Below are 25459 nucleotides of genomic sequence, written 5' to 3' on the forward strand. Positions count from 1 at the left end.
CCTAAGAAACAAAAACCCCATCAAAGTCTTTTATTTGAATACTTGCAGAGCTATCCTTCACTAAGACAGAATTTGCTCTTCTTGCCCTCTTCTCCAGTTTCTCCCCTTGTGTGTAACTGGGGCTATGTTCCAGCATAACAGAGCAGGAGATGCGCTCAGGCTGAGAAGGCAGATGAAGGTACTACACCCTAAGGAGGCTGAACGACCTAACCAGCAAGTACCAGCTTGGGGACTGTGTTTGGGACTGGAGTATAGGTGCTTGATAAAGGAGAGGGGGATTCAGATTGGGTAGGGTGAATTTACTGCTTTGGGAGTATTCTTCTGAGATACAAGGTTTGACATTCTGTCAGGGACCGCAGGAGTTTGTGTGAACTTGCTACAAGGATGGCTTCTAGAAGCATGAAAGGAAGCTACGGCCGTGCTCAGTGAGGTTGAAATTGCTGGACCCCTGACAGATGGCAGCTGAAGGCTAAACCGCTCAGGGATTGTGAAGCTGGGATACATATGATGACTTTCTAAGGTAAGAAAACCCAAGCAAATGGATATATTCCACAGGAAGCACCGACAAACACATCATTTACCAAGGCTCTAGGAATATGATGATGAGAGGGACAGCAGCGTCGTTAAACAGTTCAGTGGTGGGGTACGTGCATAGGCCAGTGCTGACAAACAGTAAGAGTGGCTGTCATAGAAACGGATGACAGGACCCTGCAGCACTTGAGGTCAGGCGGTGGCATTGAACCATCAGAGGCCAGGTTTACACCATTTACTGTGAGCCATGAGGTTGGAGTGGCAGCCAAGGCACCAACCCACAAAGGGTTCCAGAAATGGTTTGAAGAGCCCAGTGTTTTTCGTACAAAATGGAAGGTCAGCCACCAGGAGTAGTACTCTTATTATCAAAAGAAATCAAGGCTGGATGATGGGAGGCTGAAGACGGCTCAATACAAAGGCATGATCCCTTGCCAAGTTCTAGTCAGTGTTCAGGCCTGGGACTGTCTAGTCTTTGAAGAGGAGGCCAGGTCCCCAGAACAAAGGACCATGTATGTATGGCAAGGGGATAAATATTCTTCCAGGAATTTTCGTACAGTTATTCAGCATATCTTTTACCTGTAGCTGTGCAATAAGTTACCCCAAAACTTAGTAGCATAATTGACTATTTTTGTTATCTCACGTGGTTTCTGTGGGTCAAAAATCTAGTTAAAGCTTAGCCAGATAGTGCTGGCTCATGGTGTCTCTGAGAATGCACACAAGATGTGGGTTGGGGCTGTAGTCATTTGAAGGTTGAGCTGAGCCTGGGATGTCCACTTCCAAGGCAGCTTACTCACATGCACAAGCAGGGGGAGCAGCAGGCTCCCTGCTGAACAGAGAGCCTGATGTGGGGCTTGACCCCAAGACCCTGGGATCATGACTTGGGCCACCCTGGTGCCCGGCCAGTAAGTTTTTGACCAGAGGCCTCAATTCCTTGCCTCATGGATGTTTCCATAAGGCTACTTGGGTGTTTCCATGACGTGAAAGCAAGTGATCCAGGGGAAGCAAAGCGGAAGTCACAATGCCTTTTATGACCTAACGTTGGAAGTCACACATTGCAATTGTCACAGATTGTCACAGGTCTGCCTTACTCAGTGAGGCAGGGGACTTCACAAGGGAATGACTGAATACCAGGAGGCTAGAATCATTGTGGCCATTTGGGAGGCTGCCTACCACATTTGGGTAAATGTAAATAAACAAGGGGGATTGGACTCTAGGAGTAATTTGAGGAGTGGACTGGGGAAGGGGGAATATACCAAGAATTTTAATATTGTTGGATGTAGGGTCAGAGTTAACATTAGTTTCTGGATGTACAAAACATAATCGTGGCTCACTGTTAGGATGGGGCCTATGGGGAGCCAAATAAATAGAATCCCAGGTCAGGATCCAGCTCACAATGGTAACCGTGTGACATTACTCAGTTTGCAGATGTGTAATGGAATAGAATGTTTGAAAATCCATGCAGAACACACATTGCGTCTTTCATTTGTAGGATCAGAACTATCATGATTGTGGAGGCCAAGTGGAGGCCTCTGTACCTGTTTCCATCCCTGGTCAAAATAGTAAGTATAAAACAATATCACAATCTAGGAGGAATGACGGATATTTTTATTACTCTTTTGTTGTTTTGTTTTGTTTGGTGTTTTTTTTATTCCTTTGTTTTTAAAAAAGATTTTATTTATTCACATGAGACAGAGAGAGAGAGGTAGAGACATAGGCAGAGGGAGGAGAAGCAGGCTCCATGCAGGGAGTCCAATGTGGGACTGGATCCTGGGACCCCAGGATCACTCCCTGACCCTAAGACAAATGCTCAACTACTGAGCCACCCAGGCATCCCTAATTTTATTCCTCTTAAGGATATAAAGGATTCAAGTGATGGTCCTTGTCACATTTCCATTTAATTCACCTGTCTACCCCTGCAGAAACCAGATTCATCCTGGAGGTTGGCCGAAATTTCCATAAATTCACCCAGATAGTAGCCCTAACTGAGGCTGCTATGCCAGATGTAGTCTCTTCGCTCAAGCCAGATTCATGACTTCTCAGGTACATGGTATACAAACATTAGTTGGCAAATGTGTTTCTTTCTATCCCTATCAGATACCGTTTGGATTCACATGGAGCAGACAACAGTATGCATTTCCCATTGCTCCAGGGTTGTACCTTTCCAGTCTGTCATAGTTCACATACCACCTGGGTATCTGAAGAACATTGTGCCGATTTGCTCCTCTGATAGCTTGTCAATGGAGTTAGATTACAGGAAATGTCTGGCACATTGGAAGCCTTGGTAAGAAACGTGCATTCCATTGTTGGAGAAGATGCCTGTGAAGATTCAATTATCTGCCACATGAGAACAATTTTGAGTGCCCCAACAGTTGGGGACATGCTGGGTCCTATCATCCAAAGTAAAACATGAGTTTTACCACTTGAATCTCCTGCAGAGAAGGAAGCACAATGCCTGAGAGGACTTTTCAGGTTTTGGAGACAACATATTCCACATCTCAGAACACTTCTCTGCCTTGTATACCAGGTGACACAAAAGACTGCCACTTAAAAAAAAAAGGTTTTATTTGTTAAAGAAGGAGAGCACAGGGCAGGAGCAGAGGGAGAGGGAGAAGCAGGTTCCCTGCTGAGCACGGATCCCAACACAGGGCACGATCCCAGGACATTGAGATCACAACCTGAGCCAAAGTTCCCAACGCAGGGCTCCATTCTAGGACGTTGAGATCACGACCTGACCAAAGTCAGACTCTTAACTGACTGAACCCAAAAAGACTTCGACTTTTGAGTGTATCCCAGGATAGGAAAGTTCTCTGCAGAGCAGCAGAGTCTAAGCTGCAGTTGAAAGCAGCCTTGTTACTTGGGCATAAGACTGAGCAGATCTCAGAAGATTGGGTGTATCATGGGTAGGGAACGATACCTTCCAGGAGTCTGGAGCAAACCCATGCTGTCCACAGAGGTGGCTCGGATATGTTTCATAAAGCCGTTCCTGTAATGCTGCTGGGCCCTGGTGGAAGACCGTTGGACATGACATGACCGCATGCCCAGAACTGCATCTTGTGAGGTAAGTTCTGTCAAACCCACCAAGTGATAACGTTGGTTAGGTTCCACAACTATCCACTGGTGAGCGGAGGAGTCCCACAGAGTTAGAAGCCACGGCTGCCACCTGAAGACTTTATCCTCTTTGTGTCTAGCACCGAGTTGGCAAGCAAAGGAGCCCCCATTCTTGGTTGGAGTGAATGACCCAGGTTAGGAAAGGATAGGGCTGCTTTTAAACCGGGACATAGAAGGACGCCTGGGTGGCTCAGCAGTTAAGCATCTGCCTTCAGCTCATGGCGTGATCCTGCACTTCTTGGATCAAGTCCCACATCGGGCTCCCCGAGGGAAATCTTCTCCCTCTGCCTCTGTCTCTGCTTCTCTTTCTGTGTCTCTCATGAATAAATAAATAAAATCGGAAAAAAAAAATTAAAACCAGGGCATAAAGAGCAATAAGTTTGACTCCCAGGAGATTCATCCAGGACCCTCTTGGTATTCCCTTGCCCCGTTGTGACAGTAAAAAGACAAGTGCCACAACCCTTGCCAAAAGAGGCCTGGTGAGCTGGGGCTCAGAAATTTTAGAGATGAAGGTGTGAGGAAGGCCACCTGGCAACTTAGCGAGGAGGACAGCAGAGTTTGTAGGGACCTTGAGGGGAATCTGCAACAAATAATGCAGGGAGGACAAGATGAGTATCCATCATAGCCCAAGACCAGCTGCAGTGGCCAAGGCCATCATTTACTCACTGGTCTTCCTCTTCTGAGTCTTCCCCAGGATTAGAGGCCACTGGAATCTCAGGGGAGACCCTTCCCACATAGGTGAAGTGCATTCAGGCGGTGCACGTGGTCAGTTGGCCAGCAATAGATCCTGGATTTTGTGGAGGAGAAGAGGAGTGACCCGTTGTTGGCTGCACTCAGAAGCCAGAGGCCTCATCTCCTCCTACCTGCTGGGCAGAGGCCCGAGGCCTTGGGCTGAGAATCTCCACAAAGGGAGAAAGCAGAAGTCAGTGTGACAAGTAGACTGTGCTTAAACAGCCACCTCAACTACAGAGGGAGGTTGATGAGGATCGTTCAGGTGCAGATGCGCAGCGGGGAGATGCTTAGTGGCTTCAGGTGGGAGCAGCTGTAGGTGGGAATGGCTCCTCCTCAGAAAGGCATTTGGGAGGAAGGCTGACAGGCTGAGGGGGAGGGCAATGGAGGTCGCCTCAGAGTGTGGGAGTTCTCACTGTCGACCTTTGGAGAACCTCTTTTCTGTGTCCTCTGCAGCCATCAGTAGAATATACATCCCTCATGAGGAGTCAAGTAGTTGGACTGACTTTTTTGCTGAGTGAGAGGGGCATGAGGGAGGGGCAAGGGCAGAGACACCCCTCTGGGTTCCAGGCATGTGGCTCTTCTTGGGCTGTTCCTTCAGAGAAATGGGACATTTCAGAAGCACAGGGGAGGGTTCACACACAGCCACTTCTGCAGCAAGGGCCCTCCTGCTTCCGAGGAGCTCTGCCATCAGAACAGTTGGTGGTTGTGACAGGGGCCTGGTGTGCCCTCCTGTCCTGCCTGCTCCATAAGCTGCCTCCCGGGCCTCAGCTCTGAGCAGGTGCCCCTTCCTGCTCATACATAAGTGGAGCATGCTCAGTTGGGTCATAGTCCAGTGTTTTGGTGGTTCTAAATGCTCATGTACCAAACCTGCCCCAGCGCATTCCCCTTGTGCCCCACAGAAGAGCAGCCTGCCATGGGATGTGAGGGCTGAGCACTGCTCCAGGGAGCAGCAGAGCAGTCGGGGTGGGAAGTAGAGGAAGGTCGGGCCCGGGTGTGGATTGCTGGCCGTGCTGGTGGTGGAGGTAAACGCATGTGGTTGTAGATCCTCCTCGAGTACCACAGTGCTGGCGGGTGGCTCTGGCCCTCGCCTGGGGCCCTGCCTGCGGCTGTTGCTCCTGAGGCCTCGTGGGTTCTGCAATTGATTTCTGATTTCACCACCTGTATAGGCTTAGGTGTTGGCTTCTGTAGTCTGCACACTAGTTTCCCAATCCACCTTTTTCAGATTCTAAAAGTTGGCTTTTCTTGAAGAGTGGGGCTAATTCATTCTCCTTGACTTTCTGGTCTTAGCTATTCCTTTACTTCATTTAGGGTTTCAGGAGGCAGCTGAGAGCACTCAGGCTCAGTTGTCCATGTGTCATCAGAAGTTCACTGAGAGATTCTCAAATGTGTCAGTCTGCTCTTGTTCCTAGAAGAAATGCTTTGTGATTCTGTTCAAAGAACACCAATTAGTTCTTCTTAGTAATGTTTTAGTAACGACCTTTGTATCTACTTATACTTGAGATGGTACATTTTAAAGAAGATTTATTTACTTGAGATAGGACAAGCGGGGAAAGAAGGGCAGAGGGAGAAGCAGACTCCTCGCTGAGTGCAGGGAGCCCCATTTGGGGCTCAATCCCAAGACCCTGGGATCATGACCTGAGCTGAAGGCAGCCGCAGAGCTGAACCACCCAGGCACCCCACGATGGTGCTTTAATTTTCCCTTCTCTTGTCTTTTTCTGACATTTTATGTCAAAAATTCACTAGCCCCATAAGAGGGGTTTTTTATGTCGTCTTGATTTTTTAAAAATAATTTTCTAGTCTCTGAACTGCTCTGAGCTTGGTAGAATGTGAATAGGAACGTATTCCATAGAGCAGGAAGGAGGACAGATCTGAACTTGTGGAAAGTTGCCGTTACTGTTTTAGAAGCTCTGCTTGCCAGAGAAGGCAAACAAAACCTCAGGACCCGACCTCTTACCACTGGACTGGGGTAAGAGATGGGTTATTCTGTCCGGCTCCTTGAAATCACCTTGGAGATGGTGATGATCTTTGGGAAAGTTCAGGAAATTAGGTTTGGAACAATTTATACTCTCTGAAGTCCAATAAAGAATGGAGATGAAGCCGTAATTGTTTTCCTTCACTTAGCTGGTATTAAGGGACACTGGGTGAACCTAGCAGAGAAAGAGCTGAAGATTTAGGACTAGAAGTTGTAGGATGGCAGGAGAGGTGGAGGACCGCCTAGGGTCTCACTTCCTGCTAAGATGGGTGGTTGAGGCTGAGTGTCCTGTGCCAACAGGAGGAGGCTGAGCACTGTGAAAATCTACTTAGGCTTTTCCCTTAACCTTGTGCCAGGTTGGTGGAGATGAGTGGACAAGACCCTCTCAATCTCTTGGATCTTGCAGCACAGAGCCTGCGGAATGAGAAGGCCTCAGCTGTACGTGACCTGGAAGAGCTCCCTGTGGGCCTTTTCCCAACTCTGTCCACAGCAGCCTTTGATGGGGGACACACGAAGACTGTGACAGCAATGGTGCAGGCCTGGCCCTTTCCCTGCCTCCGTCTGGGACCGTTAAGAGATCAGTCAAGAACTCAAGACCTCTTGGAAGCCGTCCTGGATGGGCTGGAATTGGTTCCTCCTAACGCAGTTTGGCCCAGGTAACTGGAGAGTTGGGGTGCTGGTAGGGGCACAGTGAATTGCAGAAGTGGGAGCTGGATTCAGGGATGTGGAGTCCAAGCATGTGCTAGCCTCTCCTGGTGGTGCAGCATCTGTCATCATGAGGCCCTGAGGCCATTGTCAGAGTCCCTCCGTGAAGAGAGTCCTGGCATAGTTCAGAGCTGATCATGCTACTGAGGTGGTTAAGAGTGTGGCTGGGTTCCTGGGTGGTATCCCGGCAACATATAATGTGGGGAAGCAAGGAGGGCACCTAGAAGGCGTAGTGGACGGCAGAGGGCAGGGCTGCTGGTTGGCACAGTGGTGGGTCCCCAGGGTCTGCCACTGCTGCTGGTCTCCTGCCGGCCCCGCTCTACAGGCCTGAAATTCCTCATGTCTGCTCTCCTCCTCATTCCCCACAGGAGATCAAAGCTGAAGGTGCTGGATTTTACCCATGACGTTGAGCACTCCAACTGGGAGGAGTGCTCGGAGGCTACTCCTGCACCCTTTGTCATCACTCACATGCTAGAAGAGCCGGAGGCGGACAAGCTGACACCCAGTTACAAAGAACAGCCTTAGCATCACCGAGAACCCGAGGAAATACACAGAGACCTTTTCCTAGGTGGTTTGTTCGGCTTCTTCCACCTGTCTGGGTTCCCCTCGTACATACTCCAGAGAGTCGAGAAGAACCATGGCAGTCTGCGCCTCCACTGTCAGACACTGGTCATTGTCCAAGTGCCATTCCTCAGCCTTGTCGAGATCCTGGGGATGCTGGAGCTGGAGACCATCCGGGAGCTGAGGCTTCATTACAGGAGTACGTTCTGCTCCCGTTCTGACCTAATCCAGTTTTTTTACCCGCGCAAGGGTAAATGAGCAACCTGGGCAACCTCATCATGAACGACATCCCCTGGGATTTCCCTGCAGACTGTTTCTTTTTGCTGAGTCCACTGGGCCGCCTCTAGAAGCTCCATCTCATCTTTGGCTGTCTCTCGGGCCAGCTGCATAAGATGCTGAGTGAGTGTGTGACAAGTCCCTCTGAAGGGCCAGGGGCCAGGATCCCTGGAGTCGTCCCTGAACCCCGCTGCGTCGGAGCAGAGACAAGCCTGGATTTCCAATCCTGTGAGGCCGCAGAGTCACTGAGGACACAGACTGCAAGGCTGAGGTCTTGGACCAGCCAGTGGCTGTCGATTGCTATAGAAGAGAAAGATGCAGGTCTGAAATTGGCCTGTCATTCACTCTTTCATTCATTTTCACGCACTCAGTCCGTGCCAAGCAGACAGCTAAGAATGGATATGAAACTCTGACCAAACTCAGGGTCTCGTCTTCCTAGAGCTTATGTAGAGAAAGTGAACCAGGATGGTAGGTTGTCAGGGTGGTGTTTGAGGGAGGGAACTGCCCCCTCACCAATGTCTAAGCTCAGCTGATTTGATGAACTCCTTCCTCTCTTTTGTGTCTCACAGACTTCTCTGTAGCCTGCCCCCCCTACCCCCCCGAATACAGAGCTGTTCTCCTGGGGCCTGGTCTTTGAGTAAATAGAAGCATGGGGAACCATCTTCCCAAATTCTCCAGCCAGTAAAACCTATGCTTTACCATGTGTAGGAGCTATAGCTAAATTTCATTAATTCAGCCACACTTTGTGGAGCATGTGCGATAATTGTGTTGATGGGGCTTATTAGGAAGCTAAGGCTGAGAGGTGCCTGACTCCATAGTCTGCAAACAGAGAGGTCCCATGGCCAGCGGGGATGGGTTTCACTCCACACTCTGTGGTCTTAACCACTACAGAAGCCTGGCTCCCACCATGTGCATCCAGACTCGGGTAGGCATTGTGCCAATTTCTCAGGCCAGATTTCTGGATCTTTCCCAAATGTATCTAGTGGGACACTCGAGTTTCCAAGAAGTGACTGTGTCTGTCTGTCCACAATGGCCTGCAAAACCACTGGAGACGCTGGTGATCAATGGATGCAGGCTCATTGAGAATGACATCACCTACTTGTCCCAGAGCATTCGTGCCACCTGCCTGAAGGAGTTGGTTCTCTGTGGCAATAACCTGTCCCACACGGTTCCTGGGCCCCTCCAGGTTCTGCTGGGGGAGGTGTCTGGCACTCTACAGCACCTGAACTTGTGCAGCTGCCGGCTGAAGGAAGCCCAGCTCCGAACCCTGCTTGCCTGCTCTGTGCTGCTGCTCGAGCCTCCCCTCGCTCGTGTTCTACGACAATGTCATCTCCACATCGGGCATCACGAACGTGCTTCAACAGTTAGGAGGGTTGAAGGAGCTGAAGCGTGTGCAGTCCCCTGTTCCTGCTGAATGTGTTGTATACTTGGATGAATACAGGTGGGGGAAGCTCAACAGAGTGGAACTTGCCCGGGTGCACGCCAAGTTGCAGGAAATGTTGCAACCACCCCAGCGGGCCGACATGGAGTCAACTAATTCTACCTCAGTGGCCTGACAATGAAAACGCACAGCTGACCTGATGGGGAAGAGGAGCAGCATCTGTCCTGGAGCTGTGGTTGTGGATTTCCCGGATGGTGTGGCTTCAAGGAAAACTATCAAAACAAGAAAACACAACCAACGCTCCAGTGGGGACTGCTGTTTCTGGATCCAGCTGGGGCTCAATTCTTCATGAAATCGACAAGCACTGGTCAAACATGGACACTGTGCAAGTGTTCTGATGCTGCGTATAAAAGGACAACTTCGCCTGACACTGGTACTTCTAGTCTGTTTACCCAGTTTCCCTTTCATTATGCTTCAGTATTCCCACTTTGAACAACACGCAGTTGGGTGAGTGAATTCTCAAAACATTAGTTTATAAAGTGAGGTCAATGAAATGTTCATCAAAGGAATAGGTGAACGTGATACGATCAACACGGAGCGTTCATTCAACTATTTATTCAAATATTTGTTGACTTCCTGTTTTGTTCAGAAACTGCTCTCACCGGGAAGACGGTGTAAACATTCGGGGTGTCTGCTCTCCAAGAACTTAGCTTTGAAAGAGGATGGGGCCCACTAAACCAAGTCAGCAGACCCGTAAGAAAGCTGGTTTCAAAGGAGCGCTGTAAGAATGACAGAAGGAATACCAGTCTGATGAGGGCTTATTGGAGTTAGGAGCACTATGAGATGATTGAGAATATGCATCAGTCTCTGCCCTCAGTTGCTGGCACAGAGCTCCTGAAACCTTGTCATTTCCTAAGTAATAACACTAGGAACATCCTCTGTTCCAGCATTTGGTCTTTGACCCCCATCCCTGACAGAGGGCTTTTGTTCTTTTAAGATTTTATTTATTCATGAGAGAGACAGAGAGAGAGAGAGAGGGGCAGAGACACAGGCAGAGAGAGAAGTAGGCTTCCGCCCAGGGAGCCCGATGTGGGACTGGATCCTGGGACACTAGGACCACGCCCTGGGCCAAAGGCAGGGTAACCCACTGAGCCACCCAGGAGTCCCCAGAGGGCTCTTGAAAGCTTTATAAATTCCCAAGTGATAAGGGTGCTAGGATCATCTTTTGTTCTAATGAGGTGGCTCAGGCTGTGCTCTCAGATGGCTCCCAGATGGGACTGGTCCCCAGAAAGATGAGGCCATGATTACGAGCTTGGAATTTTAGGCCCCATCCCTCATCTTCCAGAGCAGGGAAGAGGGGCTGGAAATGGAATGATTGATCATGCCTATGTGAGGAGACCTCCCTAAAACCCCAGTCATAGGGGATTTGGAGAGCTTCCACCTAGATGTACCCCAACACCACAAGGACAGAAACTCCTGCACGTCCTCCCCCCGCCAGGACTTCACCCTGTGTAAGTCTTCATCCGGCTCTTCATCTGTATTGTTTGTCCTTTTATAACTGGTAAATGTGTTTTCCTGAGATCTGTGAGCCACTGTAGCAAATTACTCCAACCCGAGGGGGTGCTCATGGGAGCCTCTGATTTGCATCCAGATCAGACAAGTTGTATAACCTGGGGACTTAACTACTATTGGCATCTGAAGTAGGGCGGGGGCGGTCTTGTGGGACTGGGCGGGTAAGTTGGGATCCGCCACTATCTCCAGGTGGATGGTATCAGAGATGTGATGTGACTGAGTTCTCATTGCAGGGAAAAATCGCCTCACGCCTAAAGTGTCAGAAGTCACTTGTGTGAAGAGTAACGGAGACACAGGAGAGACTCCCAGCAGGGAAGCCCCAGGTTTTTCCCTTTGAAGGAGGTAGACAGAACTGGGGTTTTCCTTTATAGCCCCTATTCTTTTTGAGGGGGGTTGTGGTGGGGAAGATCAGGGAATTGAGGCTTCTGTGTGAACCTTCTGATGACTCATAGGTGAGTGTTGAGAAGCACCCAGATATGAGGAGAGCTGGGGACACCCCTCTCAGGCGGAGAAATGAGAGAGACGGTGAGAAGGAGTCAAGGAGATGGAGGCTTCACTTTGAGTAGTATGGATAGGTTAACAGTATTTTTCCAATCCAGGAACTTGGAATGTCTTTCCATTTATTTGTGTCTTTGAAAATTTCCTTCATCAGTGTTTATAATTTTCAGCATACGAGTCTTGCACCTCTTTTGGTTCCTAAGTATTTTATTCTTGCTGTTGTTATGGTAGATGGAATTGTTTTCTTAATTTCTTTTTTAGGTATTTCATTGTTAGTCTTTCGAAATGTCTCCAATTTTTATATGTTGATTTTATATTGTGTAAGTTTACTGAATTTTAGTAGGTTTTTGTGGAAAGTCTTTACACTTTCCTACATATATGATCTTTCCACCTGTGAATAGATAATTTTACTTTTTTCTTTATGACTTCTATACCTTGTGTTTCTGTGTCTTGCCTGATTGCTCAGGCTAGGACTTCCAGAACAGTGTTGAGTAGCAGTAGTGAGAGTGGAGATCGTTGCCTTGTTCTTTCAGGTTTAACGCACTGGTTATATTAGCTGTAGAGTTTTCACAGATGGGCTTTATTGTGTTGAGGTTTTAGAAGTTTTACTGAACATGAGTTGGTGTTGAAGTTTGTCACATGTTCTGCGTCTGTTGAAATGATGATGATGTAATATTTGTGTCTCATTGTTTGTATTGTGTCTCACATTGATTTGCATTGATTTTGCATGTGTGAGGCCAACTTTGAATCCCAAGGATAAATCCCACTTGGTCAGGGTATAGGACTCTCTTGATGTGCTGTTGAATTTAGTTTGTTAGTACAGTTGACCCTTGAGAACAGCATGGTGGATACGGATGCCAACAGTGAGAAATCTGTATATAACTTTTGTCTTCCCCCAAAACGTAAGTACTAATGGCATACTATTGTGAGAAGCCTTACCGACAGGAATAACACATATTTTATGTTATATGTATGATATACTGTATTTATATAGTAAAGTAAACTAGAGAAAAGGAAATATTAAAAAAATCACAAAGAAGAGAAAATAGGGGTGCTTGGGTGGCTCCTTCAGTTAAGAGTTCAACTCTTGATGTCGGCTCAGGTCTCAATCTCAGGGTCATGAGTTCAGGCCCTGCATTGGGCTCCACGCCCAATGGAGTCTACCTTCAAGGGTGTGGGGGCACCTGGATGATTCAGTTAAGCATCTGACTCTTGATTTCAACGTAGACCATACATGATCTCAGGGTCATGAATTCAAGCCCCAGTGTAGACTCCATGCTGGGCATAGAGCCTGCTTAAGATCCTCTCTCCCACTCCCTCCCGCAACTTGCCCACCTGCACTCTAATACAAAAGAGAAGATAGGGTCAGGGTACTGTATACATACTTACGTGAGTGTACTGGCTCGTGACAGGAATGGTGGCCCCGAGATGGCCATGTCCTGCAGCCTGGTAGCCTTGGCTCATCAGTAGGTCACTGGGTGGGTCTAAAGGTGGCAGCAATATCTTGGAGGTTCAGTATAGATGCCCCATCTGCCTGCTGGTGTACCACAAGCCATGGTCAACAGCTACTGTAGCCAAACTTGAGTGTGCTGGCCTCCAGGAGGCCATGGGGCCAGGGCACCACTAGGAGGAGGAGTCCACACCCAGCCCAGGAGGAGCCCAAGGCCTGCAGTCACACCTACTACATGGAGGACTTGGGAGGGATGAGGGCACCAGGGGTGTGGGGCTCTCTTTGCGGCACTGTCTCTGCCCTCTGGGCACTTTCTACTTTAGCCCAGCCTTCTACCTGCCAGCCCCAGGAGTTCAGCCCAATCACCCCATTAGTACATGATGTGACCTGCCCAGTCCTGGGACCTCCTGTGGTGGGCGGATGCTGGCAGCCTCACTGAGCCTCTCTAGGTACTCAGAAGGCAACAACAGATGGGACGTCTGTGCTAAAGGCCTTCAGTTTGGTCCTATGCGGTTGTAAATAAATGCCTTGTGGCTTAATGTTGGCAGCTCTTTGAGAAGCTACATTTAAGTGAACCCATGCAGTTCAACCCTGTGGTGTTCACAGATCAACTGCATATCCTGTTTTTTTCTTAAACATCTATTTCTATGATAAAGGTTACTTTATGAATTAGGTACCGTGAGATATTAACGATAAAGCTAATGTACAAAAAATTGTAACAACATGGCCTAAAAAAAGTTATGTGAATGTCTCTCTCTCACAAAATACCTTATTGTACCGTACGCACCCCTTTTCTTATGATGATGTGAGGCGACGCAATGCCTGTGTGATGAGATGAAGTAGGTGAATAACGTAGGCCTTGTGACGTAGTGTTAGGCTACTGTTGATCTTCTGATCTTACCTCAGAAGGAGGAGGGTCATCTGCTTCCAGATCACAGTTGATCACAGGTAATTGAAACCATGGAAAGCAAAACCATGGGTGAGGGGGATTACTGTCTATCACTGTGATGCTATGATGTGGGGTGCATGTATATTTACAAGTCTTATGTTTTACTTCTGGGTTAACCCTTTTATCATTACATAATGGCATTCTTCGTTTCGTGAGACCATTTTTAACTTAAAGTCCATTTTGTCTGACATAAGCAGAGCCACCCTTTCTTTTAGTTACCATTTGCATGGAATATTTTCCATTCCTTCACTTTCAGTCTGTGTGTATTCTTCAATATACCACAAGTCTCTTATGACAGCATGTTACTGGTTCTTGTTTTATTTATCCATTCAGCCACTCTATGGCTTTTGAGTAAAGAGTTTAATGCTGGGGCACCTGGGTGGCTCAGTCGGTTGAGCATCTGACTCTTGGTTTTGGCTTAGATCTTGACCTCAGGGTCAGGAGATCAAGCCCCATGTCTGGCTCCGCGTTCAGGAGAGAGTCTGCTGGGATTCTCTCTCTCTTCTCCCTCTGCCCTTGACCTGCTCACATGCATGTGCACTCTCTCTGGAAAAATACATCTTTTTCTTTCTTTCTTTTTTTTTTTTTTTTAATGAGTTTATGGGCAGCCCCGGTGACTTAGCAGTTTAGCGCCACCTTCGGCCCAGGGCGTGATCCTGGGGACCCAGGGTCGAGTCCCATGTCAGGCTCCCTGCATGGAGCCTGCTTCTCCCTCTGCCTGTATCTCTGCCCCCTTCTCTCTAACTCTCACGAATAAATTAATAAAATCTTTAAAATATAAAATAAAAAAGTTTAATTTTTAACATTTCAATAATTATTGATGGATGAAGACTTAGTATTGCCATTTTGGTTGTTTTCTTTTGCTATTGTGTTCCTTTCTTTGTCTTTTGCTGTCTTTATTATTTGGTCATTTTTTTGATAGTAATTTGCTTTCATCTTTTGTGTCTCTATTCTGGATTTTTTTCCTGCATTGGTACCATGAGAGTGTTCTCAATGGCATCTAGAATGGTGAACCCTTCCCAGAAGTTTTCAGTTTACTTAGCCTATATCCATCAGAGGAATCACTGTGGCAGCTGTAGCCTTACAAATTTATTTATTATTATTTTTAGGTTTTTTAAAGAAATCTCTAGACCCAACATGGGGCCTGAACTCACAACCCTGAGATCAAGTCACATGTCTTCCAATTGAGCCAGCCAGGCACCTCCAAAATTTGTTTCTTAAATAATAAGACCTGAAAGGCATACTTATTCCTTGATCCATGCACTACAGAGCAGATGTGTAGCAGTCAGGAAAACATTAATGCCATTGTACAACTCCCATCAGAATGTGTCTCCAAGTGTATCGTCAGCGGTGATATTTTGAAAGGAATCTTTTTTTTCCCCCTTGAGCAGTAGGTCTCAACAGTGGGTTTCAAATATGCAGTAAACCATGTTGTGAACAGGTGTGCTGTCATCCAGGCTCCATTTGTCGAGTACACTTAGCATAATTCATAAAGGCACTAGGATTTTTGGAATGGTAAATGGGCTTAGATTTCTACTTCAAGTCATCAGCTGCATGAGCTCCTAATAAGGGAGTCATCCCCTCCTTTGAAGCCTGCCATGACTTCTCTTGTGTAGCCATGAAGTCCCAAATGACATCTTCTCCCCATATGTCTGTTTGGTCTCTGTTGAAAATTTATTGTGGGGCTCCTGGGTGGCTCAGTCTGTTAAGCATCCTACTCTTGGTTTCTGCTCAGGCCATGATCTCAGGGCTGTGAGATTGGGCCTTGTGTTGGTCTCTGTGCTCGGCGTGGAGTCTGCTTGTAGTTTCTCTCTCACTCTCCTTCTTCCCCTCCCCACTGTGCACTCACGAGTGTGCGGGTGGGTGCTCTCTCTCTCAAATCTTAAAAAAAATTTGTTTAGTGTAGGCACCCTCATGAGTTGTCTTAGCTTGATCTGGGTAATTTGTTACCGCTTCTGCATCAGTACTTGCTGCCTCACTTTGCACTTTTATGTTATAGAGATGGTTTCCTTCCTTCAATCTTAGGAACCAACCTCTGCTAGCTTCAGTCTTTTATTCTACAGCTTCCTTATATCTCTCATCCTTCCCAGAATTGAAGAGCGATAGGGCCTTGCTCTGCATTAAGTTTTGCGTTGAGATATTGTGGCTGGTTTGATGTTCCATCCAAACCACTAAAATTTTCCCCATATAAGTGGTAAGATTCTTTTGCTTTCTTAGGATTTATGTGTTCTCTGGAATAGCCCTTTCAATTTCCTTTAAGAACTTTTCCTTTACATTCACAATTTGGCTCACTGGCACAACACACCAAGCTTTTGACCTCTTCTCTAGGGATTCAACATGCCTATTAAGTTTAATTGTTTCTAGCTTTTGGTTGAAAGTGAGAGATGAGGGACGCCTGGGTGGCTCAGCGGTTAAGCATCTGCCTTTGGCTCAGTTCATGATCCTCGGGTTCTGGATTTGAATCCCACTTCAGGATCCCTGTCGTATTCCTGATCTTAGGGGAAAGGCTCCCAGTGGTTCCCTACTGAGAATGATATTTGGGGTGGGCTTTTCATAGATGGCTTTTAAGATGCTGAGGAATGTTCCCTCTATGCCTACAGTGTGAAGAGTTTTGATCAGGCATGGATGCTGTATTTTGTCAAAAGCTTTCTCTGCATCTATTGAGAGGATCCTATGGTTCTTGATTTTCTCTTGCTGATATGATCAATCACATTGATTGTTTTAGGAGTGCTGAACCAGCCTTGCGTTCCGCGGTGAAATCCCACTTGGTCATGGTGAATACTCTTCTTAATGTATCATTGGATCCTATTGGCTAGTATTTTGTTGAGAATTTTTGCATCCGTGTTCGTCAGGGATATTTGTCTGTAATTTCCTTTTTGGACAGGTCTTTGTCTGGTTTTAGAATTAAGGTGATGCTGGCCTCATATAACGAGTTTGGAAGTATCCCATCTCTTTCTATCTTTCAAACAGCTTTAGTAGAATCTGCATGGTTTCTTCTTTAAACATTTGATAGAATTCCCCAGGGAAGCCATGTGGCCCTCGTATTTGTGTCTTGGGAGGATTTTGATGAGTGCTTCAATTTCCTCCCTGGTTATCGACCTCTTCAGGTTTTCTCTTTCCTCCTGCTCCAGTTTTGGTAGTTTGTGGTTTTCCAGAAATGCGTCTATTTCTTCTCCATTGCATAATTTATTGGTGTATAGCTGCTCAGCTCATAATATGTTATTATAATCCTTTGTATTTCCTTGGTGTTGGTGATCGCTCCATTCTCATTCCTGATTTTATTAATTTGGGTCTTTTCTCTCTTCTTTTTAATAAGGCTGGTTAATGGTTTATCTATCTTATTCTTTCAAAAACCAGCTCCTGGTTTTGTTGATGTGTTCCACAGTTCTTCTGGTCTCTATTTTGTTAAGATCTGCTCAAATCTTTATTAACTCTCTTCTTCAGCTGGTGGAAGGTTCATTTGCTGTTCATCTCCAGCTGCTTTAGGTTCAAGGTTAGCTTTTGTATTTGAGTTCTTTCCAGTTTTTGGATGGATGCTTGTATTGTGATGTATTTCCCCCTCAGAACTGCTTTTCTGTATCCCAAAGATTTTGAGTGGTTGTATCTTCATTCTCATTAGCTTCCATGAATTTTTTTAATTCTCTAATTTCTTGGTTGACCCTTTCATCTTTTAGCAGGATAGGAACTCCAGTTTGGATTGCATCTCATTTAATTGATTTTTAATTTTGGACAGATTAGATCGAAATTCTACAGTCATGAAGTCTCTTGAATCCTTTATGCTTTTTTCCAGAGCCACCGGTAGCTTCATAATTGTGCTTCTGAATTGGCTTTCTGACAATGAATTGAAATCCAAATTCTGTAGCTCTGTGGGAGAGAGGACTGTTTCTTATTCTTTCTTTTGTGGTGAATCCTTCCTCCTAGTCATTTTGCTCAGTGCAGATTAGCTAAAAACAACTAGTACAGGAAAAAGAAGAAAGGGGGCGGGAAACAAAAAACAAGAAGGGGTATCTTCTGATTTTATATACTGTAAGTGCCTAGACTTAGCCTTGAACCTTCTAGCGCTGCTTGGACAGGAACTTGCTCTTCCCCTGTCCTTCCAGCTGGTCTTCTGGGGGAGGGACCGGCCATGCTGATTCTCAGGTGTGTGCACATGTGGGACATGCTTCGCCCCCTAGCAGGTGCAAGCCTCCGTGGGAGCTGTTTATCCCGTGAGGCCTCTGCTCACTGGCGGCCCCTATCTGTCCGAGGTACTAAGTGACACTAGGAGGAACAACAGAAGCAGCGGCCAGGGCATCTCCCGCAGTAACTCAGTCTGTAGGGGCCTGGCCATTCCAGGGGCGGTTGAGAATCGGTGGTTGACAATCAGTGCTGAAAATTCCCCGGTGCCAGGTTTCTGTCATGTAAACATCCACCTAAACAAGGGTCAGTGGTGGAGTAACTAGGAGGTAGGACCAGGAGGAGGAGGATGGAGCTTTGAAAGCAGTATTGGAGTAGGGCCCAAAGGTGGTCCTGCGCATCCGTGTCGTGAGGGGCCTCGCTTTCACTTAGAGCTGTGTACACTGCTGGTGGTGTGCTAGGAGTTTGGCGGCCGTGGGGGTCATAAGGGCCACCGTATCGGGACTGGCGCACTTAGACTGTAAGGTTTTTGGGTATAGTTCTTATAGCAGGGCGCTATCCCCTGGGGCCAGGGCTTGGGGAGTATCTGCTGTGGGTTCCCCTGGAGTCGGGCTGACTGAGTCGCATGGGCCCGCAGGAGGGCTCTTAGAAGAGTTAGGTAAGGTAGGCAAGATAGGAGCAGAGGAGGCGGTGACGGGAAGATTTTGAGTGAGCAGGAAGGGCCGCCCAAGAGAAGCTGAAAGGGACTTAGACCCCACGGCCCTCTAGGAGAAGCTCTGAGCCTTGTTAAAGCCAGCGGGAGGAGGGTGTCCAGGACGGGCGGGCTCCAAGGGCAGTTTGGGGAGATGTCCCTCGAGAAGGCCGTCGGCCCGCTCTCCCTTACCCGAAGACTGGGGTTTCCAGGTAATATATAGGCTCTCGGAGACTTGCTGGGTGATGCTGGAGATGAGGCCGGGCCGTTGTCATATGGTAGGGTCCGCGGGAGGCCGAACCTCGGAATGATGTGTTGGAGGGCTATGGTGGCCGCCGCCTCCACAGTGTCCCGAGGTATGGAGAAAGCCCCTATCCACCGTGTAAAGGTGTCCACTGAGGCTAACAGGTAGGGAAAGGATTTATGGCGTGGCACGTGGGAAAAGTCAGGCTGCCAGTCCTCGCCAGGTTGGTGTGCGCAGAGCTGGGGATTGGGCCCCGCCGGGCCTGCGAATTCCCCCTCGAGCGTTGACCGTGGAGCAGGGTTTGCAAGACTTCGGCGCCTCTCCGGTAACCTGTGGCACATGTGGAGGGTGGAAAAGGGGTTGTAGGAACTGGTGTAAGGCCTTGGGCCCGACGTGTAGGGACTGCCGTATGTCTGAAACGATCATGGGGGCTGAAGGGTCTGGAAGAGCGAGTTTCTTTGGAATGAAGATGCGGCCTTTGTCCCTGGCGATTCCTCCCATCCTTTTGGGTGTCTGTCTGAGTTTCCTGGTGTGTGTAAGAGGGGGACTGTGGGGTGTGGAGGAAGAGGAGGGGAGCTGGTGGGGGTCTAAGGCAGTGGGTCGGGCAGTGGAGAGTCGGCTTTGTTGTTGCCTCGGGACACCAGGTCCTCGGAGGGTCGGTCCACGACAGTGGACAGTGGCTACTTGAGTGAGGTTGTGGGGTCTGAGGGTCTGGGCTGCGGGTCTCCAGTAGTTGTGAAATGAGGTGCCCATTGATTATGGGTGGTACCCTTGGTGGTAAGACACCCTCGCTCTTGCCAGAGGACAGAATGTGTGTGTGTGATGAGGGAGGCGTATTTGGAGGCAGTGTATGTGGTGTCCCGAGGGGGAGGGCAGCCGCCTCCAGGACGGCATCGAGGGTAAGCAAGTACGGCGTAGGCCGCGTGTCTCTCTCTGGCCGTCCGGGGCGACGAGAGAACTACCATCCACAAAGAGGATTCGGTCAGGCTTCGGGAGGGCTTGATAGGAAAGTCCCGACGTGGAGGAGTCAGCCCCTGCAGGAGTTGAGGGCAGGAACGGGAGGGTTCTGAGTGAGTCGCGGGGGGAGTACCCACCCGCGGGAGGGGAGCAGGATTTAGACGAGAGGTTGGTGGGTGGTAGATGTCCGGGTTTTCGGTGAAGAGGAGAAGATCAAGTTGGAGTCTAGAGGGGTCCAGATGAGAAACAGATTTCTGGCTCCGTAGATCTGTGTCCCAGGCGGTGAGAGGAGAAAACGGTGAGGGGCCTTGTAGAGTGAGTGTAAGGGCCTCCTTTGTCAGGGAGGCGGCCCCAGCCAGGGCTCTGAGACATGGTTGCCAGCCCTGAGCGGCGACATCTAGCTGTTGTGAGAGGTACGCCCGTGTCCGCTCCGTTGGTCCTGTTGGCTGTACCAGGAGGCGAGGGGCCGAGCGGGAACGTTCATCAGTCAATAAGTAGGGAGGTTTTGGGGGATCTGGAAGAGCTGAAACGGGTCCCAGAGTAAGGCAGTCTTCCCGTTTGGAGAAAAGGTGTTTGACAGGGGAGGGGTCTGTCCGTGGCCCCCGTGGGGTTGGTTTGGCTGCCCTGTGGAGGGGTCGTGCCAGGAGAGCGAAGTCAGGCATCCAGTACCAGAGGAAACCCACGAGAGCCAAGAAAGAGAGAAGGTTGTCGGCGTTCTGGCGGGGAGAGGGGAGGCCGGAGATGCTGGCGTTGTGGTAGGCGGAGGCGGTCTCCAGTGAGTGTTTTCGAGGTGTAGGGGTTAAGGATATACCCAGATAGGTAACCGTGGGGGTGCAAAGTTGCGCTTTGGAGGGAGTGACCGGGTACCCTTTAGAACCAAGGAAGCTGAGGAGGAGAGCAGTGTCTTCCTGTGAGGAAGGTCGGGAGGGCCTACAAAGGGGAAGGTCATCGACTTCTTGGAGGAGCGTGCTCTGTGTGAAAGAGCATTGTTGGAGATGTCTAGAAAGGGCCTGGCCAAAGAGATGGGGACTATCCTTGGAGTCCCTGAGGCAGGACCGTCCAGGCCAGTCGTCCTGAGGTATGTGTGTCGGGGTCTTCCCATGGGAAGGCCAAGAGAACGTATGAATGTGGGTGTGGAGGAGCAGTGAATGAAGAAGGCGTCTTTGAGGCCTAAGCGTGAGAAGTGAGTAGCGGTGGAGGGAACAGTAGAAAGTGGGGCGTATGGATTGGGCACCAGCGGGTGGAGTGAGCTAGCAGCCTCGTTGATGAGTCTTCAACCTTGTACTAGGCGATAGGCTCCAGAAGGTTTCCTGGCAGGGAGAATGGGGGTGATGCTCGGGGAGCTGTTGGGGATAAGGAGGTCGTGCTGGCCAAGTCGGTCTGTACTAGGTTTAAGTCCCCGTCGGTGAGTTTCCGAAATGGAGAATTGGGGCTGAGAAGGAGAGGAGGCGGGGAGGTTTGATCTTTTAAGTGGGTTTTGACTAGGGGGTGGTGAGTGGCCACCATTGGTTTAGAGGTGTCCCAGACTTGGGGGTTAAGGGGTAGAGGGAGACGGGGGGCGTGGAGTGGAGGGATCAGGAGAAATGAAGGGTAAGACGAGGTGAGCAGAGGCAGTGGGTGAGGGAGAAAGACGAACGGTGGCCTTGAGTTTGTGTAGGATATCCCGGCCCAGGAGAGGAGCCGGGCAGGAAGGAGTTGTAAGGAAGGAGGGTGAGAGGGGAGCCCGTCCGTGGAGTAGATGGAGGTGCCATCAGTTCCCACCACCACCACCACTGGAGAGGGGAACCCGGCACCCGAGTGGAAGGCAGAATGGAGCCAGTCGCCCCGTGTCCAGCAGGAAAGAGATGGACTTCCCCGCTCCCGGGAGCAGGACCCCACGTTGTGCCCCAGGTAGCAAATCCGAGAAAGCCCCCAGGGGCCGACACCGATGCAAACACACGAGGGTTTCTTTACAAGCTCGAGCTTGGGTCCAAGTATACCCGACACGGCGGAGCAGGGACTTGGACCCCGGGGCTCAGAGGCGTAGCAGCTTTCCGGGGGCCAGTGGCCCACGGGATTGTAACACACACAGAAGGTTGCACAGTCATGTGAGTCCGCCCGCAACTGGGGGCCAGTTGACTCCCAGTTTACCCTCCCTATGGTGACCGTTTGAACTGGCCTATCACTCTGGTCAGAATTGGCGCGCAGTGTTGGGGGGCACAAGCGGGGGTTACATTTTTATGATCTGATTTCGGGTAAGGGTGTGCTCAGTGGCTTGACTAGGGTGGGGCAGCGCCTTAAGCAATAAGCAGGTCCTGTGGGGGTCATCGCAGGAGGTGGCGGGTGCAGCAGAAAATGGAGTTAGTCCTGCTCCGCTTGTCCAGGGGCAGGGGATTTTTGTTAAATTCCCTGGGTCCCACACCGCAGGCTCGGCCTGGGTTAGGGGGTGTCCGAGTCTGGGCCCCGCGAGTCGTGGTCCAGTCCGAGTAGTCGGAAGGTTGGACTTTGCGGCTCAGGGTTGCCTCCGTGTGGAGGCGCCGAGGATGCCCCGAGACCAGGGCAGGCGGATTTCCAGTGGCCCGTCACTCGACATCGCGGGCCTGGCCGCGTCGGCTCCGTGATCCTGGGACATTGACGGGCCCGGTGTCCCTCGGTGCCGCGTCTGACGCAAGCCCCAGGCGGGATGCGGTGGGGTGCCCCTCTGTGTGCCTCCCGGAGCCCGCCGGCCGCAGGGCTGCCAGCGAGGCTGGGGTGTGGAGTTGCACCTGCAGCTGCAGCTGCAGTCTGGCCTGCCCCTGCGGTTCAGCCGCTCTTCGTCTCGGGTGTTCAAGACGTTCAATGCCATGGTCGGCAGGTCGGGAATGGGAGTTTGGGGACCCTCTTCGGCCTTCTTGAATTTTTTTTTCCGGGTATCGGGGAGGACTGAGAGAGAAAACGCGTCGCCACCACAGTAGCCCTGGACGGGGCCGGGGAGGCAGGGTCCAGGCGAGGGTACTGGGTTACAGCCTCAGCGAGCCTCTGAAGGCAAAGAGCAGGCTTCTCATCTGGGTTCTGAGCGACTTGCCGGACCCTAGCGTAGTTGACAGACAGCCCTGTTAGAGACCGCCCGCGTGCCAGCGTGGAGACAGTGGACGTGGGGCGGCGGCGGCGGCCCCCCCGCTCCTGGCCCGTCTGCTAAGGGCGTGCGGGATCCTCGGCGGGAACCGCCCGAGCACCGATTGGCACAGCCCCGTCGGTGAAACGGACCCGGCCGGCGTGTTGTCGGGCGGCAGCCTGCATTCGCTCCCTGTCCTCTGGTGGAAGGGGGGTGGTCTGCACCAGATGCAAATCCTGCCAAGTCAAGCAAGCCCTCTGCCTGGGCCAAATACTGAATTCTTGGCTGCAGTCCCGGGTTAGCAGAGTAAGAGCCCAGCCCCCTTTTCCATGTGGGAAAGGTCCTGAAGGGAGAAAGCGTGGACCCGAACGATCCCTTCAGCTCCCACCACCTGTCGCAGGGGGCCGGCCAGGTCAGGGGAGGCGAGACCTTGTGGGATCTTGTGCACCTGGATCGGAGGGGAGGTAGGGGGGTGAAGGTTGGGGGTCAGAAACGGGTAAGGAGGTGTGTGGTTGGGAGGCAGGAGGAGGAGAAGGGGGCAGGGGGCAGGGCTGGCGTTCCCCTAGTAGGTGTTCGGGCCAGGGTGTCAGGGGACCCTGAGACAGGGGAAGGGGGAAAGGATTCGGGGGCTCTTGGAGCTGAGGGAATGGGTGGAGGGGGCGGAGGGAGCGGCTCCCGCGCCGAAAGGACCTGGGGGGTGGAACATTGGGAGCAGAGAGAGGGGCGAGAGCGGAGGTCCCAGAAAGCCTGCATGTCTGGGACCTTGGTCCGCTTGCCCTGAGGTCTAGAGATTGTCCTGGGCCGTGAGAATTTGGTAGTCAGAAGTACCCTCAGGGGCCGTGGAGACTGATTGTCCAGGTAATATTGGGGCCGGGCCACCGTAGAGAAATGAATGAGGCTGAGGCGGCGCCTTTTCAGGTCCTGGGAAAGGCCCCGGGTTTTCTTTCTTTTCTTTTTTTTTAAGTTTTTATTTATTTATGATAGTCACACAGAGAGAGAGAGGGGGTGGGGGGCAGAGACACAAGCAGAGGGAGAAGCAGGCTCCATGCACCGGGAGCCTGACGTGGGATTCGGTGCCGGGTCTCCAGGATCGGACCCTGGGCCAAAGGCAGGCGCCAGACCGCTGCGCCACCCAGGGATCCCGGCCCCGGGTTTTGAAATTGGACAGTAGACAACCCGTCGGAGTTTCGGGGTCCCATTGGGATTGGGCAGTTCCATGATTCGCACCGGGTAACCCGGAGACTGAAGACAGGCGTCCCCGTTTGCAGCCCAGGGTCACCAGAGAAACAGAGGTGGCCCTAAGGATGAGGACGTCTCCTGATCCCCAGGGAGCACCGGAGAGCCACCCGCTGGCTCTGTGGAGTCGCCCTGGCGCGGCCGCGGCTTCCGGCAGGACCAGCGGGACAGGGGCACGGAATCAGGGGGCGCCTACCCGGCGTCTCGAGGCGTGGGGTTCAGTTCAGGTCCTGGTGGTGAGAGGAGAGGGGCTCCCTCCAGAGCGGGGCCTCGAACTCCTCCCGGGTTTCGGCACCAAATCTCAGGTTTCATGCGACTGGTAGGCAAATGAACTAGAGAGGCCAGGCAAATGTGGGTCAAAAGAGGCTTTCAGTGGGCGCATCTGGGGCGAGGTTCCCAGGCCCCGAGAGGGAGCAGAGCCGGGGGAGCCGGCTTTTGAAGGGGGAGTGCTAAGGGCTCGTGTCTGTACGGGCTGATAGGCATTGGGGCATGTGACTGGAGGAAGCGGTACGGGGCGATGAGCGCTTCTGCCTTTCTATGGGGTCTGGGTAAGTAAGGTATGGTTCAGGTTTCCTACCTGGGTCCTGTCTCGCCAGTGACGTGTCCTTGGGCGGCCACCAGGGTTGAAGCCGGGGAGACCCCGATAAGTAGTGGGAGAAAGATCACTCGTTTGTGCTTCTCCGGGAGGCTGGCCTGGAGGGCTACTTCTGCCTGACTAGAGAGAGTTCGTCGCGGAACCAGGGAGACAGGCAGACAGAGGAGAGAGGCAGAGGTACCTAGAGATTCAGAAAGGCTGCCCGTTGCGCCAAGAGAGACCACGGATCGGGGCGTGATGAGAGGTCACATTTGACAGGGTGACTACACGCAGGGAAGACCTAAGGGTGGAGTAACACAAAGGGAAGTGGTGGTTGAGAGGGTCCGTGAATAAGGCATTGTCCAGGAGAGAGGGAGAATGCAATGCCCTGGAGGTGCGGGTGTGAGGTTGGCGCAGTTCAATGCGTTAGGGAGGGGAACGGCCGCCAGGGAAGAGGGGGGCTTTGCCCCAGGCGGCACAGATAAAACAGTGGGACAGATTGCCCATGCCTGAAAGGCTGGAGCGGGAAGTAAGTGCCTTGTTGGCTAAGTTTCATCTAGGAGAAGGGGCCCCGCCCCGGGCCTGAGCTGGGGTAGCCTGTAGGTGGTTTTGGAGAAGTTGCTCCTGTGCACGTATGGTGGGAGTCTGGTTCCTTCGGTCGGGTTGGATTGGTGGAAGTGAGAGCCGCACGTGTGTATGTCGTGTAGATGCGGGGAGAGAAGACGGTAGGGTAGGAGGAAAAGGGGCAGCGGTACAATTTTGCGGTTACCCCCGTCGCCCAGTGGGAATCCCAAGGGTCCAGAATAGTTAGGCTATAGTTACTGTGTGTTCTG

General features: G+C 50.8%; 1 long non-coding RNA gene across 1 annotated transcript; it reads left to right on the forward strand.

Moving 5' to 3' along the window:
- Positions 1-1630: 1630 nt before the first annotated feature.
- Positions 1631-2711, forward strand: LOC144309508 (uncharacterized). The gene is made up of 3 exons (XR_013375472.1): positions 1631-1710; positions 1950-2090; positions 2626-2711. It is a non-coding gene; the product is annotated as an uncharacterized LOC144309508 (long non-coding RNA).
- Positions 2712-25459: the final 22748 nt, after the last annotated feature.

The sequence above is a fragment of the Canis aureus genome, unplaced genomic scaffold (assembly GCF_053574225.1).
Source record: "Canis aureus isolate CA01 unplaced genomic scaffold, VMU_Caureus_v.1.0 NW_027326446.1_RagTag, whole genome shotgun sequence".
Classification (NCBI taxonomy): domain Eukaryota; kingdom Metazoa; phylum Chordata; class Mammalia; order Carnivora; family Canidae; genus Canis; species Canis aureus.